Source organism: Ovis aries, chromosome 2 (genome assembly GCF_016772045.2).
Source record: "Ovis aries strain OAR_USU_Benz2616 breed Rambouillet chromosome 2, ARS-UI_Ramb_v3.0, whole genome shotgun sequence".
Lineage (NCBI taxonomy): Eukaryota > Metazoa > Chordata > Mammalia > Artiodactyla > Bovidae > Ovis > Ovis aries.
This window is the reverse complement of record NC_056055.1, coordinates 235,819,452-235,825,453: the sequence shown is the minus strand read 5'-3', so window position 1 is coordinate 235,825,453 and position 6,002 is coordinate 235,819,452.

The following is a 6,002-nucleotide window of genomic DNA, read 5'->3' as shown; positions in this document are numbered from 1 at the left end:
TGTACCCATTCCAATATTCCCTTGGACAGAGGAGCCTGGTGGGCTACAGTCCTTAGGGTTGCAAAGACTCCAATAGGACTGAGCAACACTTTAATTTCTTCTGGAGTTATTTCTCCTCTCTTCCCCAGTAGGATACTGGACATCTATCTGCCTGGGGGCTTATCTTTCGGTATCCTATCTTTTTGCTTTTTCATACTGTTCATGGGGTTCTTGAGGCAGAAATACTGAAGTGATTGCCATTCCCTTCTCCAGTCGACCATGTTTTGTCAGAATGCTCCACTGTGACCCGTCTGCTTTGGATGGCCCTGCATGGTATGGCTCGTAGTTTCATTGAGTTACATAAGGCTGACTTGTTTCAAAAATGGAGAAATAGGTCCAATGACCTGCCCTAGTTCACTATGGCTTAGGGGCAGAGTGTAGCCTAGAACTGGGGTCAATGGATACCCCAGGTCTCATCAGGGAAGGGTTGAGGACTGATCCCCAATGTAAGTAAGATCCTGGTTATTAAGAGATGTCAACTACAAGTTGGCACTTGCCAAGAGCTTTTGCCAGCGACTGAAATGCACCAACAAGGGCCCTTGCTGTCTGCCTGTGCTGCAGCAGCTGCTGACCTTCAACACTCCCCAAAGGGAATTCAGAGTGGAGAGAGAGGCACTCTGTGCTCCAGGGAAACTGATGAAACAGGTCTTTAGACAGTTAGATATTTTCAGGAACTGATTTTATGATCCCAATCCTTGCATCTCCTCATATCTAGAAAGGCACTAAATCCCTCGATGGTGACATCAGTTCCTCTTGATTAGCAGAAAATCTTTTGTGAAGTAAGCTCATGAGTGCATTGAACTCCCCCTTTACCACAATCTTATGTATTGACCTCTCCCCACTGCCTCTTGGGAGCAGTCTTTCAGAGCTATCTGAGGTGCTCTCTCCTAGGCTGCAGTCCTCATTTTGCCCCCAAATAAAACTTGACTCGCGACTCTAAACATTTTTTTAGTTGACAAAGACCTCACAGTCATATATTTGCTTCTTTGTGGTTTAGACTCTCCACTTGTTTGCATGCTTATTTGATTAATTTGTTAGTTCTGTATGGCACAGCTTGTGTCTGATTTTGCTTGTCATTGTATCTCCAGAACCTGTATTTTTAAAAATAATTAATAGTGTTACGAGGTGGTGTCACTTTTGGCCATCTAGCCATTGTCACCTGCAACTTGGCATTTGCCATCTATCTCTACAAAGGATCAAACTATGAGCCACTGTTGCTGCTGACCTTCAACACCGCCTGAAAGGATTTAAATGTGGAGATTCGGAATGAGGCATTCTGTGCTCTGGGGAAAACTGGCAGAATAGGTCTTCAGTTAGGTATTTTCAGGAGACAGTGTTAAGAGCCCCATTCTTGCATTGCCTCGTACCTATAAAAGAACTAAAATCCTCCATGGTGACATCTGCCTCTCATCACTGGCAGACATGTTCTGCAAAAAATAGGGACTTGATTACATGTATTCCCCTTTCACCAAAATCACATATATACTGACCTGCCTCCTACCACTTCCGAGCAGTTTCTCAGAAATATCTGAAATGCTTTTTCCCAGACTATTGTCCTCATTTTGCCCCAAATAAAACAACTCACAGCGCTCATGTTTTGCCTTTTTTTTTCAGTCGACAGCCAGCACTTCCCAAAATCACAGTGCTGATCATGCTCCTAGCCCCCTGGAGAAAGTACAATGGCTTTCTTCATCTACATGTACAAAATAAGGTCCAACCTCTTCATTGCAGCGCTCTAGACCCTTCACAATCTGACCCAGCCTCACCTTTACATCTTATGTCTTACAGCCCCTGTTTGTCTGCTGTTGTATGTTCAGTTCCACCATTCAGCCCCCTTTCTTTGGAATGGGGAATCTTGATTCTACCACTTTCTAACTCTATGACCTCAGGCAGGTCATTTAATTTCTGAGTCTCAGTTTCCTCTGCTGTCAGAAACGAGTATATAAAGAGATCTGAAATAATGAGTTTATGGCACCTATTCATGCCCAGACTTGTGTTCAGACAAGACTTGTGTTCAGACCAGTCCTTTCACCCAACCAGCAGCCCTCCCAAGTCCAGTCCTTCAAAGCTCAGTTCCAGAGACTTCCCTGGTGGTCCAGTGGTTAAGAATCTACCTTCCGATGCAGGAGACGCAGGTTCTATCCCTGGTCGAGAAACTAAGGTCCCCCACACCCCGTGGGGTAACTAAGCCAGCGTGCAGCAACTACTGAGCCTGCATGCCACAACTAAGACCTGACACAGTTAATTAAATAGGTAAGTTTTTTTAAAAAACAACAACTCAGTTCCAATGCCATCCTTCACGTAACCCACATCCCCACCAGCTCCAGAGTTACCCGCTTGCCTGCCTCCCTTTGCCCTTGGTGCTGTCACTGTGCTGTATTCAGCCTTCCTGCTTCAGAGTTCTCTTTGATAATTTTCCCCAAACTCATTCCTCCCCTTCATCTCTGAAAATCCACCCAGTCTCTCAGGCCTGAAACCGAGGATCACTCTTGTGCGACCTCTGTTTCTCCACACGCCCTCCCACTTCCATGTGCTGTAGCTCAAAAATAGACCAAGTTGGCACGTTCACCCTGGACCATGACCATAGCTTCCTGATCAATGTCCCTGCTTTCACTCCTTCCCCCACATTCTGTTTTTCACAGGGCAGCCAGAATGATTGTCTTAAATGTAAATAAGATCATGTCATTCCTAGGCTTAAACTTCTCCAGAGGCTTCCAATAACTCTTACAGGAACATCTGTAACTGTACTCATCCTGATAGCATTTATGGCCCTCTGTAGCGAAGACCCTGCCTGTGTCTTCAGCCCCTCTTCCCACCACTGTGGTCCTCAGGTCACTCCCAACTGTGCTGGCTTGGTCTCCACCCCTGGAACGTACCAAGCTCATTCGCACCTCTAGATTTTGGATTAGCAGTTCCGTCTGCCTGGAATGGTCTTCCACTGGCTCTTCGCTGGCTAGCTTCTCCTTGCCATCTGGGTCTCAGTTCAAATCTCACTTTGGGTGGTGGGGGTGGGGACACTGACCCCAGATCTAAAGTAGCACTGGGGCTTCTCTTGTGGTCCCGTGGTTAAGACTCTGCCTGCCAATGCAGGGGACATGGGTTCGATTCCCCAGCCTGGGAAGATACCACGTGCTGCGGAGAAACTAAGCCCGTGCTCCATAACTGCTGAGCCCGCCCTCCAGAGCCCAGGAGCCACAACTGAAGCCCACGTGCCTTGAAGCTGTGCTCTGCAACAGAAGCCCCAGCAATGAGAAGCCTGCACACCCCAACTGGAGAGCAGCCCCCAACTCACTGCAACTAGAGAAAGCCCGCTTACAGCAATGAAGACCCAGCACAGCCAATAAATAGATAAATCTTAAAGTAACAGTGCCCCCTACACCCATTCTAGTCATCTATAATACCACTATGTCTTATTTTCTCATAACACTTGGCACTACTTGAGTTGTCCTCTGTGAAGGTTACATGTATACTGCAGGAGTGTCCTTTTCCTTATCCACTCTTCTATCCCCAGTGCCTAAATAGTGCCTGGGATGAGTTCAATGACTATTAATAGTTATCAGTAGTAGTAGTATCCTGTACTGAATGCTTGCTACATGTCAAACTTTGTGCTAAGTACAATATATTGCCTCAATTTTCACCACAATCCTTTGACATACTGTTACCCTTTTATAATGAGGAGCTGAGGCTGAGAGCAGCTAAGTTACTTCCCAACTATCAAAAGGAAATGGGGAAGGCAGATTTGAAGCCAGGTCCGCAAATTAACTCATCAGTACTTAGTAGTTAGTTGGTCTTCATTGCCTTTGTAAATTGCCACCCTTTGCCTTTGCCACCGCCCCCTACATGTGCAGTCCAAAACAATTAGTGGAGTCGAACTGCAAAATCTCCCAAAGAAGGAAGCCCTGCAGTCTGGGCTGAAGGTGAAGGGAGAGAGAATAGTGACACCTGGCCTGCAAACTGGGGCAGTGTGAGACGCACTAATTTTGTTCCACAAGCAGAACAACCTGTTGCACTCCCACCACTTGTCAGGCTGTGGTCTAGGTGCTGAGGATTAAGCTATGAGAATTTCGCACCCCAGCTCCCTCTGCCCAGCAAAGGGCTCATAGGAGGACGTTCTATTGGATGTCTGTGCTATCTGGGGGCAAGGGTATCCAAATCATCCCTCAGGCAGTCGGAGACCAGCCAAAGCCAAGTCCAGGGCTACGCCTCTGAGGACCTGCAGCAGGCCCAGGTGTGTTTACTTTGGAGAGGGCTGGGTAAAATGGAGGTCAGGAGCTTCCAAAGACTGGAAAACAATCAGCTCGTTTCCAAAACCTCAGCTACCTGAGGCAGACGGAGGTGGGTGGAGAAGTTCCTGTTTTTGTTTCAGCTTTAGCCAAACGGGGAAACTTGGATTCCAGCCCTTTTTTGGAGCACAGAGTACTTTCCTAAGTTCATGGAAGCCCCATGATTGACCCATGAGAGGTGAGGCAGAGCTTGGTAATGGAAGGACCATTCACGAAAATATCACCACCCCTGGAGATACGTCATTCCCTCTAGGCATCCTGGTTCAGCACCAAGCTCCAGTATTGCTTACTGAGAAGGAATACCAATACCCACTTAATTATTATGGAATTAATTCTCTTTGATTCTGACTAGATCCAGTTCCAGAATTTAAATTCCAGTTGCATGCCTTGGAGCAGAGGGTGATTTGTAGCTTTCCACAGAACCAACAGGAAAATGAGAACAGCAGGCACGGGAATTTAGCCACACACCCCTTTCATTATGAGATCATACGTTGATACGTCCTATTCCCACAAACTATTCAGGACAATGACAAAAAGATTTAGTCTTGGAGCGGGTTAATGGACCACATGTGAAGAGTCTAAACAGACTCTGTTAAATTCGGGTGTCAATGGAAAATATTATGACAGAAAAGATTTCAGTTCCAGAAGACATCAGATTTGGGGATTTTTCTCTGCAGAATAAACAGGCAGCAGCCTTTTCTCCCTCTCACTCAAATTTGAGAGGGGTTCTCAAATTAAGGATTCCCTGTTATGCAAACCTGACTCGACGCAGCCTCGTATGAAACCCTGGCTTCCTGTTGCCTCCCTCCCTCCATCACACTCCCCATTCCAACCACACGCCCTGTCTCTCATCACTCAGTGTGCTGCCCCAGTCATCTCTGGACCTTGGCACACGACGTTCCCTCTGCCTACATCGATCTGTCTAGACAGGGTTAGGTCTCTCAGCTCTGTGCTCCCCTGGTGCCTGGTACTGCCCCATCACCCCATGTTATTGCAGCTGTTTGTTTAACTCTGCTGCCCCCACCCAGACACTGTGGGGGCGCGGCCCTATCTGTCTAGGTTGCCTCTGAATCTCCAGAGCCTGATACTCTTCCCGGCACAAAATAGAAAGTGGAAATGGACTCATCAATTGCCAATCCGGATGACCTGTGTGTTGCCTTCAAAACCTGAAATAAATACACTAAGAAATGAAGACAGGCAGGAATGTGAGCAAGCTCCCTGGAGGAAGGGGAAGGTGCATGCTGCTCCTGCTTTTCCCTAAAAGCTTACCCAGCTCCTGCTGCTGCTGCTGCTGCTGCTGCTGCTGCTGCTAAGTCGCTTCAGTCATGTCCGACTCCGTGCGACCCCATAGATGGCAGCCCACCAGGCTCCCCTGACCCTGGGATCCTCCAGGCAAGAACACTAGAGTGGGATGCCATTTCCTTCTCCAATGCATGAAAGTGAAAAGTGAAAGTGAAGTCGCTCAGTCGTGTCCGACTCAAAGTGACCCCATGGACTGCAGCCTACCAGGCTTCTCTGTCCATGGGATTTTCCAGGCAAGAGTACTAGAGTGGGTTGCCAGTGCCTTTTCCATACCCAGCTCCTACTTATGAGCAAAATCCATGATTTTTTTTTTTTTTTTTGCTGACCACAGTAACAGAAGAGACTATAAAATTCAGCTTCCCATCTGGTTCTTCATGG